The 13,036-nt window shown below is 42.3% G+C and overlaps 1 protein-coding gene across 6 annotated transcripts in view; it reads left to right on the top strand.

Moving 5' to 3' along the window:
* LOC124002099 (kinase D-interacting substrate of 220 kDa B-like) overlaps positions 1 to 13,036 on the top strand; it is a 124,821-nt gene that overhangs the window by 2,866 nt on the left and 108,919 nt on the right. Inside the window, exon 1 of one of the 6 annotated variants that reach the window (XM_046309376.1) lies at positions 6,952 to 7,074. The exons of the other annotated variants lie outside the window; for them this stretch is intronic. The gene's annotated coding sequence lies outside the window, so the exon portion shown is untranslated. Of the gene's footprint in view, positions 1 to 6,951; positions 7,075 to 13,036 lie in introns of those variants that run through there. 6 annotated transcript variants of the gene reach the window in all.

The following is a 13,036-nucleotide window of genomic DNA, read 5'->3' as shown; positions in this document are numbered from 1 at the left end:
GAAATGCAGCGTGTAGGTTATTCATGACTTTAATGAAGGAATAGCGGTACATGAAATAACTCAAAAATACAAAAACAACAAACGGAACGAGAAACCTATTACAGCCTATCTGGTGACTACAACACAGAGACAGGAACAAACACCCACAAATTACAACGCGAAAGTCAGGCTGTCTAAATACGGTTCTCAATCAGAGACAACGACAAGCACCTGACTCTGATTGAGAATCGCCCCAGGCAGCCAAGCCTAACTAGACACACCCCTAATCATACACAATCCCAATTACTACAAACCCCAATACGAAACACGACATGTCACACCCTGGCTTAACCAAACATATACCAAAAACACAAAATACAATGACCAAGGCGTGACAAAAACAAGCTATGTTTTCAAGACTTTAATTTTTACATTAATTCAAATTTATTTCCAGGGAAACATAACATCCTGAAATATATGTGGATATCTTCGTTAGAAAGAATGCTATATTTCCCTTGATAGAGTGATGCCGAATGTAAAAAATGGCTCAACTTAACCCACTCTCCCCTAACTATCCTGTAATGGCTAATGGAGCATTATATTAGCCTGTTACAATCTGTTAGCTAGGAGGTACTGTATATTGGCATATTAAAACAGCAATTCAGGGCTACCATTTTGGCCACATTTGCTCCTAAATATTCAACTCTGCTACCTGGAATTTTTATTTGGGCACACCAGTGCCCCTAGGGGGAAAAACAGTATTGTGTAATTGCTGGCAATGCTTATCATTAATACCTCAAATATTTTTCATTGTGCTCCTAAATGTGTTTATGTGCTCCTACTAGAGGTCGACCGATTTATGATTTTTCAACACCGATACCGATTTATTGGAGGACCAAAAACAAGCCGATACCGATTAATCAGACAATTTTTATATATATTACAGAATGAACAATGAGCACTTTTATTTTGACTTAATATAATACATGAATGAAATCAATTTAGTTTCAAATAAATCATGAAACAATGCAAAAATTAAATAATGCAAAAACACAGTGTTGGAGAAGAAAGTAAAAGTGCAATATGTGCCATGTAAAAAAGCTAATGTTTAAGTTCCTTGCTCAGAACATGAGAACATATGAAAGCTGGTGGTTCCTTTTAACATGAGTCTTCAATATTCCCAGTTAAGAAGTTTTAGGTTGTATTTATTAAGACTTTTTCTCTCTATACCATTTGTATTTCCTATACCTTTGACTATTGGATGTTCTTATAGGCCCTATAGTATTGCCAGCCTAATCTCGGGAGTTGATAAATAGCGCTGTGCTTCAAGCATTGCGAAAAGCTGCTGGCAAACGGAGAAAAGTGCAGTTGGAATGAATGCTTACGAGCCTGCAGCTGCCTACCACCGCTCAGTCAGACTGCTCTATCAAATATCAAATCATAGACTTAAATATAATATAATAAACACACAGAAATATGATGAGCCTTAGGTCGTTAATATGGTCAAATCCAGAAACTATCATTTCGAAAACAAAACGTTTATTCTTTCAGTGAAATACGGAACCGTTAGAACGGGTTGCAACCCTAAGTCTAAATATTGCTGTTACATTGGACAACCCTCAATGTTATGTCATAATTATGTAAAGTTCTGGAAAATGAATTACGGTCTTTGTTACGAAGAATGGTCTTCACACAGTTCGCAACGAGCCAGGCGACCCAAACTGCTGAATATACCCTGACTCTGTTTACATTGAACGCAAGATAAGTAACACAATTTCAGGCACCGCATTGATTATATGCAACGCAGGACAAGCTAGTAAAACTAGTAATATCAACAACCATGTGTTTGTTAACTAGTGATTATGTTAAGATTTATTGCTTTTTATGAGATCCGTTTAATGCTTGCTAACAGCTTACCATGGCTCCTTGCTGCACTCGCGTAACAGGTGGTCAGCCTGCCACGCAGTCTCCTCGTGGATTGCAATATAATCGGCCATAATCGGCATCCAAAAATTAAGATTACCGATTGTTATAAAAACTTGAAATCAGCCCTAATTTAAAAAAATTTAATTTAATTTTTTAAAACCTTTATTTTACTAGGCAAGTCAGTTAAGAACAAATTCTTATTTACAATGACAGCCTAGGAACAGTGGGTTAACTGCCTGTTCAGGGGCAGAACGACAGATTTGTACCTTGTCAGCTCGGGGGTTTGAACTTGCAACTTTCCGGTTACTAGTCCAACGCTCTAACCACTAGGCTACCCTTCCGCCCCCTCTAACCACTAGGCTACCCTTCCGCAGTCAGTCGACCTCTAGCTCCTACATTTTTCAGCTTAGGAGCACGTGTACTCCTTGAAAAACATTTCAGTGTAGAGCCCTGCCATTATGTAGCCTAGTCTACTATGATTTTTTTACACCCCCTTTTCTCCCCAATTTCGTGGTATCCAATTGTTAGTAATTACTATCTTGTCTCATTGCTACAACTCCCGTACGGGCTCGGGAGAGACAAAGATCGAAAGCCATGCGTCCTCAAAAACACAACCCAACCAAGCCTCACTGCTTCTTAACACAGCGCGCATCCAACCCGGAAGCCAGCCACACCAATGTGTCGGAGGAAACACTGTGCACCTGGCAACCTTGGTTAGCGTGCACTGCGCCCGGCCCGCCACAGGAGCCGCTGGTGCGCGAAGAGACAAGGATATCCCTACCGGCCAAACCCTCCCTAACCCGGACGACGCTAGGCCAATTGTGCGTCACCCCACGGACACCCGGTCGCTGCCGGCTGCGACAGAGCCTGGGCTCGAACCCAGAGTCTCTGGTGACACAGCTAGCGCTGTGATGCTACTATGATTCTTAATTTATATGTTACGCCTTGACCCAATGAAGAAATATTTCTCTGTACATAGGCTGTATTCAGGCTTTTTTTCTCTGTACATAGGCTGTATTCAGGCTATTTTTCTCTGTACATAGGCTGTATTCAGGCTATATTTCTCTGTACATAGGCTGTATTCAGGCTATATTTCTCTGTACATAGGCTGTATTCAGGCTATTTTTCTCTGTACATAGGCTGTATTCAGGCTATTTTTCTCTGTACATAGGCTGTATTCAGGCTATTTTTCTCTGTACATAGGCTGTATTCAGGCTATTTTTCTCTGTACATAGGCTGTATTCAGGCTATTTTTCTCTGTACATTGGCTGTATTCAGGCTATTTTTCTCTGTACATAGGCTGTATTCAGGCTATTTTTCTCTGTACATAGGCTGTATTCAGGCTATTTTTCTCTGTACATAGGCTGTATTCAGGCTATTTTTCTCTGTACATAGGCTGTATTCAGGCTATTTTTCTCTGTACGTAGGCTGTATTCAGGCTATTTTTCTCTGTACATAGGCTGTATTCAGGCTATTTTTCTCTGTACATAGGCTGTATTCAGGCTATTTTTCTCTGTACATAGGCTGTATTCAGGCTATTTTTCTCTGTACATAGGCTGTATTCAGGCTATTTTTCTCTGTACGTAGGCTGTATTCAGGCTATTTTTCTCTGTACGTAGGCTGTATTCAGGCTATTTTTCTCTGTACGTAGGCTGTATTCAGGCTATTTTTCTCTGTACGTAGGCTGTATTCAGGCTATTTTTCTCTGTACGTAGGCTGTATTCAGGCTATTTTTCTCTGTACGTAGGCTGTATTCAGGCTATTTTTCTCTGTACGTAGGCTGTATTCAGGCTATTTTTCTCTGTACGTAGGCTGTATTCAGGCTATTTTTCTCTGTACGTAGGCTGTATTCAGGCTATTTTTCTCTGTACGTAGGCTGTATTCAGGCTATTTTTCTCTGTACGTAGGCTGTATTCAGGCTATTTTTCTCTGTACGTAGGCTGTATTCAGGCTATTTTTCTCTGTACGTAGGCTGTATTCAGGCTATTTTTCTCTGTACGTAGGCTGTATTCAGGCTATTTTTCTCTGTACATAGGCTGTATTCAGGCTATTTTTCTCTGTACATAGGCTGTATTCAGGCTATTTTTCTCTGTACATAGGCTGTATTCAGGCTATTTTTCTCTGTACATAGGCTGTATTCAGGCTATTTTTCTCTGTACATAGGCTGTATTCAGGCTATTTTTCTCTGTACATAGGCTGTATTCAGGCTATTTTTCTCTGTACATAGGCTGTATTCAGGCTATTTTTCTCTGTACGTAGGCTGTATTCAGGCTATTTTTCTCTGTACGTAGGCTGTATTCAGGCTATTTTTCTCTGTACGTAGGCTGTATTCAGGCTATTTTTCTCTGTACGTAGGCTGTATTCAGGCTATTTTTCTCTGTACGTAGGCTGTATTCAGGCTATTTTTCTCTGTACGTAGGCTGTATTCAGGCTATTTTTCTCTGTACGTAGGCTGTATTCAGGCTATTTTTCTCTGTACATAGGCTGTATTCAGGCTATTTTTCTCTGTACATAGGCTGTATTCAGATACATTTTATTCTAAGCTGTTTGACCCTTGTCCCTCTGCTGTTCCAGAAATAAGACCTTGTTGTGAGCAACACATTCCATGGAAACGTATCCTCAGCAGTTTCACCTCCACAGACAGGCTATAACGAGCTTACTGGTTACATTTAGAGATCTTGGAACTTAATCTCTCCCGCCAGCAGTGCACACATAGCAGAGGTATGAGGTTGATGTCGGGAGATAGTCTTAAGGATTTTGGCAATGAGGCCCTTTATCTACTACCCCAGTGTCAGATGAACTTGTGGATACCATTTCTAGGTTTATGTGTGCAGTTTGAAGGAAATTGCTAGTAGAGAATAGAGGTCGACCGATTAATCGGAATGGCCGATTTATTAGTGAAGATTTCAAGTTTTCATAACAATTGGAAATCGGTATTTTTGGGTGCCGATTTTGACAAAAAAAAAATATATATATATATATATAATTAATACCTTTATTTAACTAGGCAAGTCAGTTAAGAACACATTCTTATCTTTCAATGACGGCCTAGGAACGGTGGATTAACTGCCTTGTTCAGGGGAAGAACGACAGATTTTCACTTTGTCAGCTCGGGGGATTCAATCTTGCAACCCTACAGTTAACTAGTCCAATGCTCTAACCACCTGCCTCTCATTGCACTCCACGAGGAGCCTGCCTGTCACGAGAATGCAGTAGAAGCCAAGGTAACATCAATGTGAGATGTGGCAAGAAGGTTTGCTGTGTCTGTCAGCGTAGTGTCCAGAGCATGGAGGAGCTACCAGGAGACAGGCCAGTACATCAGGAGACGTGGAGGAGGCCGTAGGAGGGCAACAACCCAGCAGCAGGACCGCTACCTCCGCCTTTGTGCAAGGAGGAGCAGGAGGAGCACTGTCAGAGCCCTGCAAAATGACCTCCAGCGGGCCACAAATGTGCATGTGTCTGCTCAAACGGTCAGAAACAGACTCCATGAGGGTGGTATGAGGGCCCGACGTCCACAGGTGGGGGTTGTGCTTACATCCCAACACCGTGCAGGACTGACCATGGGTCAGTCATGGTGTGGGGTGGCATTTCTTTGGGGGGCCGCACAGCCCTCCATGTGCTCGCCAGCGGTAGCCTGACTGCCATTAGGTACCGAGATGAGATCCTCAGACCCCTTGTGAGACCATATGCTGGTGTGGTAGGCCCTGGGTTCCTCCTAATGCAAGACAATGCTAGACCTCATGTGGTTGGAGTGTGTCAGCAGTTCCTGCAAGAGGAAGGCATTGATGCTATGGACTGGCCCGCCCGTTCCCCAGACCTGAATCCAATTGAGCATATCTGGGACATCATGTCTCGCTCCATCCACCAACGCCACGTTGCACCACAGGCTGTCCAGGAGTTGGCGGATGCTTTAGTCCAGGTCTGAGAGGAGATCCCTCAGGAGACCATCCGCCACCTCATCAGGAGCATGCCCAGGCATTGTAGGGAGGTCATACAGGCACATGGAGGCCACACACTACTGAGCCTCATTTTGACATGTTTTAAGGACATTACATCACAGTTGGATCAGCCTGTAGTGTGTTTTTCCACTTTAATTTTGAGTGTGACTCCAAATCCAGACCTCCACGGGTTGATAAATTTGATTTCCATTTTTGTGTGATTTTGTTGTCAGCACATTCAACTATGTAAAGAAAAAATTATTTAATAAGAATATTTCATTCATTCAGATCTAGGATGTGTTATTTTAGTGTTCCATTTATTTTTTTGAGCAGTGTATATTTATTTAAATTGACTGATTTCCTTATATGAACACTAACTCAGTAAAATCTTTGAAATTGTTGCATGTTGCATTTATATTTTTGTTTAGTATACTTCAAACTTCCTTCATACTGGACACAGAGACATAAAAATGGTATCCACAAGTTTGTCTGACTCTGGGAAAGTACTGTCGATAACGGGCCTCATTTCCAAAATCCAAAAGTATCCCTTTAACCTTGTCCTTCTTGTGGCATTTGGACCTGGACCTACAGGACCAGTCAAAAGTTTAGACACACCTTCTCATTCCAGGGTTTTTATTTGCTTTTGACTATTTTCTACATTGTAGAATTAAAGTGAAAACATCAAAATTATGAAATAACACACTTGGAATCATGTAGTAACCAAAAAAGTGTAAAACAACTGAAAATATATTTTTAACACTTTTTTGCTTAATTTTTTGTTGTAAATGTGCATGAGAAAATCATATTTATTGATCAATTAGTATTTGATCGTTGCATCATTGAAATCACTTTTTTTTAAGCTGACAAAAGATGCATTCAGTGACAATTAATGCTCATTATATTTTCTCGTTGATTCCTACGTTAATTTTTTTTTTTTTTTTTTACATGAATGCATAGCCTAAACAGTTAAATATACCTACATTCACATCTAAAGCCTGTACCCATACAACTCTATTGTTGCAACAGTAGGGCATGTCACATATGTCTATTGTGTTGGAGAGGGGTTGGGGCGTTGCTCTGTCTGCTCATCAATTATTCATGACAGTCAGGGACAGGAAGGGATGTGGAGCCTAGGCAACGCTTGTAGATACTCAGTCAGTTTGGCTGAGGGACAGTAATTGATGAACTACCATTGCCATTCAGTGCAGTCAAACTGACATTTTACATAAAGGTAAGTCACTTAGTTCTTTGTTAAATTACTTTGCTCATTGCTATGTTTGAGGCCTGTGTACTACTAAGACTATTTAGTATACTTGTCTTAGGCTACCTCCTGGCGTTTCTTTGTTTTTGGTCTAGTCTTTGGCGCTGCCTATAGCAGCTGTGCTGCCTCTGAGGCACATGAGGGTGTGTCAGCTCAGCAGGTTCCTGTTGCCTCAACAACTGAACTGTAAACAAAGGCTCTACTCAGTTGTGTGTGACAGAATGATCTGATCGGAGAGAAAATGTATTATAGACCTTTTTTTTTTAACAAAGCCTGTTAACCTAGCCATACTTTCTTTAGAGTTATGTATGGGCACATAATTGAGATTGAATAGAGACGTGTTGACTGATTCAATTTCTTCATCTGCTCTTTCGTGGCAGACCAACTTAGCCAGTCACTGGTTCTCAAAACATGCTTATTTTTTTACAATCGTATTACAACCAGTATTTACATTTTTGTAGTCTTAAATTAATATGTTTTTGTTTAGGCATAGATTGTCAAGCTGTATTGCCAAATGAAGACCTTTTTGTCTCTTTTTTTTGTCTTGTGTTGAAATTCATAATTTTGCTTAAAATTATGCTAATTTGGGAATTTATTTAATTGAGCATACACTCTTAGAAAAAAAGGTTCCAAGAGGGCTGTGCCCATAGGATAACCCTTTTTGGTTCTAGGTAGAACCCTTTTTGGTTCTAGGTATAACTCTTTTGAGTTCCATGTAAAGCCCTCTGGAAAGAATTCTACATGGAACCCAAAAGGGTTCTACCTAGAAACAAAAAGGGTTCTTCAAAGGGTTCTCCTATGGGGACAGCCAAATAATTATTTTAGGTTCTACATAGCACATTTTTTTCTAAGAGTGCATAGTTCTGCAAGTCTTGGCAACACTCAGTCTCCACTTAGCCAAGCCAATCCTTAAAAGTTTCCCTATCTCATTTGTTGGAGTATTATTTCAAGTCAATCATGCTATGTAGTCTAAGGCCTAATGACCGCCTACCGTCCCATTGCCTCGGACTTGAGCATTAGACCATAAGAATTGCTGAAAGTGAAAGGAAATTGGCATGTTAGGCCTAGACCCTGCCCTTGTGTAATAGACCACTATATGTAGGTTACGAATGGCTCGAAAAGTAGGCCTACAATTCAAAGTTAAGAACGGACAGCACATTTTGACATAACCTAGCCTAAGCAGCAAACATTGGAACACTGTATAGGCTAGTAGGTCCATGACTGCCAATTAAGTAGCTAGCTAATCTTTCTTTTAACAGGCTTTAGGCCTATTCTTTGCCTTCAGCAATGAAGCTTATCTCAGTATTGTATTGGGCTGTATTTTTTGCTGCCCAGTATCATGTCCTCTATAGCCTGCTGTCATAATGAGCTGCTGCCCAGTCTCATGTCCTCCATAGCCTGCTGTCATACTGAGCTGCTGCCCAGTCTCATGTCCTCCATAGCCTGCTGTCATAATGAGCTGCTGCCCAGTCTCATGTCCTCCATAGCCTGCTGTCATAATGAGCTGCTGCCCAGTTTCATGTCCTCTATAGCCTGCTGTCATAATGAGCTGCTGCCCAGTTTCATGTCCTCTATAGCCTGCTGTCATAATGAGCTGCTGCCCAGTCTCATGTCCTCCATAGCCTGCTGTCATAATGAGCTGCTGCCTAGTCTCATGTCCTCCAGAGCCTGCTGTCATAATGAGCTGCTGCCCAGTCTCATGTCCTCCAGAGCCTGCTGTCATAATGAGCTGCTGCCCAGTCTCATGTCCTCCAGAGCCTGCTGTCATAATGAGCTGCTGCCCAGTCTCATGTCCTCCATAGCCTGCTGTCATAATGAGCTGCTGCCCAGTCTCATGTCCTCCAGAGCCTGCTGTCATAATGAGCTGCTGCCCAGTCTCATGTCCTCCATAGCCTGCTGTCATAATGAGCTGCTGCCCAGTCTCATGTCCTCCAGAGCCTGCTGTCATAATGAGCTGCTGCCCAGTCTCATGTCCTCTATAGCCTGCTGTCATAATGAGCTGCTGCCCAGTCTCATGTCCTCCAGAGCCTGCTGTCATAATGAGCTGCTGCCCAGTCTCATGTCCTTTGCCTTCCTTATTAGGTCTGTGTGAAATGCAAGTGAAAGTCTGCACTTCTCACTGTTTGCTGCCACCAAGTGAGATCATTGTTTCAACTAATAATATTTCTGAGCTTAAAGCTCAAAGAAATACCATCCTTTAAAACCGAAAGCAGCGAGTGGACAACAGGCATCACATTTTTTACATTGCTTGGCTTAGAACCTATGTATGTACAAGCCATAACACATTCATAAGCATATTGACTGACATTTAACCAAAACATCAACTTGCCGTTGTTGTCTCATGTATGAATGTGCTTTAGAGCCTAAAATCAAATCAAATTTATTTTTAAAGCCCTTCTTACATCAGCTGATATTTCAAAGTGCTGTACAGAAACCCAGCCTAAACCCCCAAACAGCAAGCAATGCAGGTGTAGAAGCACGGTGGCTAGGAAAACACCCTAGAAAAGCCAGAACCTCGGAAGAAACCTTGAGAGGAACCAGGATGTGAGGGGTGGCCAGTCCTCTTCTGGCTGTGAGGGGTGGAGATTATAACAGAACATGGCCAAGATGTTCAAATGTTCATAAATGACCAGCAGGGTCAAATAATAATAATCACAGTGGTTGTTGAGGGTGCAACAGGTCAGCACCTCAGGAGTAAATGTCAGTTGGCTTTTCATAGCCGATCATTCAGAGTATCTCTACCACTCCTGCTGTCTCTAGAGAGTTGAAAACAGCCGGTCTGGGAGGTAGCACATCCGGTGAACAGGTCAGGGTTCCATAGCCGCAGGCAGAACAGTTGAAACTGGAGCAGCAGCACGGCCAGGTGGACTGGGGACAGAAAGGAGTCATCAGGCCAGGGGCATGGTCCTAGGGCTCAGGTCCTCCTCCGAGAGAGAATTAGAGAGAGCATACTTAAATTCACACAGGATACCAGAAAAGACAGGATAAATACTCCAGACATAACAGACTGACCCTAGCCCCCTGACACATAAACTGCAGCATAAATACTGGAGGCTGAGACAGGTGGGGTCGGGAGACATTGTGGACACATCCGACAATACCCCCGGACAGGGCCAAACAGGCAGGATATAACCCCACCCACTTTGCCAAAGCACAGCCCCCATACTACTACAGGGATATCTTCAACCATCAACTTCCCATCCTGAAACAAGACAGAGTAGAGTCCACAAAGATCTCCATCACGGCACAACCAAAAGGGGGTGCAAACCCAGACAGGAAGATCACTTCAGTGACTCAACCCACTCAAGTGACGCACCCCTCCTAGGGACGGCATGGAAGAGCATCAGTAAGCCAGTGACTCAGCCCCTGTAATAGGGTTAGAGGCAGAGAATCCCAGTGGAGAGAGGGGAACCAGCCAGGCAGAGACAGCAAGGGCGGTTCGTTGCTCCAGTGCCTTTCCGTTCACCTTCACACTCCTGGGCCAGACTACACTCAATCATAGGACCTACTGAAGAGATTAGTCTTTAATAAAGACTTAAAGGTTGAGACCGAGTCTGCATCTCTCACATGGGCAGGCAGACCATTCCATAAAAATTAAGCTAAAAGGAGGGAAGCGCCCTCTACCAAATTATGGCTCAGTGAATTGGCAAACACTGTACACTTAGAAAGAATTAGATATATTCTGAACAATAAATTATCAACATTTGATAAAATCTGGCAGCCTTTCCTCTCCTACTTGGACGAGTCGGCGCTGTGAATTTGTACTTATTAACGCACTCTCAATGGTAAAATTTTAATCTACCTTTGGGCAGCGTGTGCTGGCCCTACCACCCGAGCAGTTGGGAGGGGGGGGGGGGGATAGGGGGGGGGGTAGGGGATGGGGGATAGGGGGGGACATCTTCCCTCTTTCTTTCTACGTGTCCTTGTTTTGTATGTCGTGTTCTGTATTATTTGTTCTGCACCCAGAACTCTGGGTCTTGTTGTTCCTGTATGCTCTTTTATGTTTAGATAAGAATTGTATACCTGTCATGTATACCTATACACCATTCTTGTGTGTGTTTAATAAAAATATTTGAAACATAAAAATTAAGCTCTATAAGAGAAAGCCCTGCCTCCAGCTGTTTGCTTAGAAATTCTAGGGGCAGTTAGGAGGCCTGCTTCTTGTGACCGTAGCGTACATGTAGGTATGTACGGCAGGATCAAATCGGAAAGATAGGTAGGAGCAAGCCCATGTAATGCATTGTAGGTTAGCAGTAAAACCTTGAAATCAGCCCTTGCCTTAACAGGAAGCCAGTGCAGAGAGGCTAGCACTGGAGTAATTTGATCAACCTTTTTGGTTCTAGTCAAGATTCTAGCTGCCGTGTTTAGCACTAACTGAAGTTTATTTAGTGCTTTATCCGGGTATCCAAAAAGTAGAGCATTGCAGTAGTCTAACCTAGAAGTGACAAATGCATGGATTCATTTTTCTGAATCATTTTTGGCCAGAAAGTTTCTGATCTTTGCAATGTTACGTAGATGGAAAAAGATGTCCTTGAAACAGTCTTGATGTGTTCGTCAAAAGAGAGATCAGGGTCCAGAGTAACACCGAGGTCCTTCACAGTTTTATTTGAGATGACTGTACATTTACATTACATTTACGTCATTTAGCAGACGCTCTTATCCAGAGCGACTTACAACCATCAAGATTAATTGTCAGATTCAACAGAAGATCTCTTTGTTTCTAGAACAAGCATCTCTGTTTTGTTTAAAAGTAGAAGATTTTCAGCCGTCCACTTCCTTATGTCTGAAACACAGGCTTCCAGGGAGGACAATTGTGGGGCTTCACCATGTTTCATCGAAATGTACAGCTGTGTGTCATCTGCATAGCAGTGAAAGTTAACATTATGTTTCTGAATGACATCACCAAGAGGTAAAATATACAGCGAAACCAATAGTGGTCCTAAAATGGAACCTTGAGGAACACCAACATTTACAGTTTATTTGTCAGAGGACAAACCATCCACAGAGACAAACTGATATCTTTCCGACAGATAAGATCTAAACCAGGCCAGAACTTGTCCATGTAGACCAATTTGGGTTTCCAATCTCTACAAAATAATGTGGTGATCAATAGTATCAAAAGCAGCACTAATGTCTAGGAGCACGAGGACAGATGCAGAGCCTCGGTCTGATGCCATTATTAAAAGGTAATTTACCACCTTCACAAGTGCAGTCTCCGTGCTGTGACGGGGTCTAAAACCAGACTGAAGCGTTTCGTATACATTGTTTGTCTTCAGCAAGTTGCTGCGCAACAGCTTTCTCTAAAAATGTTGAAAGGAATGGGAGATTCGATATAGGCCAATAGTTTTTCAAGAGAGGCTTTATTACTGCCATTTTTAGTGAGTTTGGTACACATCCGGTGGATAGAGAGCCATTTATTATGTTCAAAATAGGAGGGTCAAGCACAGGAAGCAGCTCTTTCAGTAGTTTAGTTGTAATAGTGCAGCAGTATGCAGCTTGAAGCCATGATTATTTTCATCATTGTGTCAAGAGATATAGTACTAAAACACTCTCCCTTGATCCTAGGTATTTTCCTCAATTAAGTTTGAAAAATAGGATGATCGAGCAACAGTGAGGGCTCTTCGATACTGCACGGTACTGTCTTTCCAAGCTAGTCGGAAGACTTACAGTTTGGTGTGGCGCCATTTCCATTCCAATTTTCTGGAAGCTTGCTTCAGAACTCGGGTATTTTCTGTATACCAGGGAGCTAGTTTCTTATGACAAATGTTTTTTGTTTTTAGGGGTGTGACTGCATCTAGCGTATTGTGCAAGGTTAAATTGAGTTCCTCAGTTAGGTGGTTAACTGATTTTTGTACTCTGACGTCCTTGGGTAGGCGGAGGGAGTCTGGAAGGGCATCTAGGAATCTTTGGGTTGTCCGAGAATTTATAGCAC

Source organism: Oncorhynchus gorbuscha, linkage group LG17 (assembly GCF_021184085.1).
Source record: "Oncorhynchus gorbuscha isolate QuinsamMale2020 ecotype Even-year linkage group LG17, OgorEven_v1.0, whole genome shotgun sequence".
Lineage (NCBI taxonomy): Eukaryota > Metazoa > Chordata > Actinopteri > Salmoniformes > Salmonidae > Oncorhynchus > Oncorhynchus gorbuscha.
The sequence above is the reverse complement of the archived record's forward strand: the minus strand, read 5'-3'. Positions and strand labels throughout refer to the sequence as shown.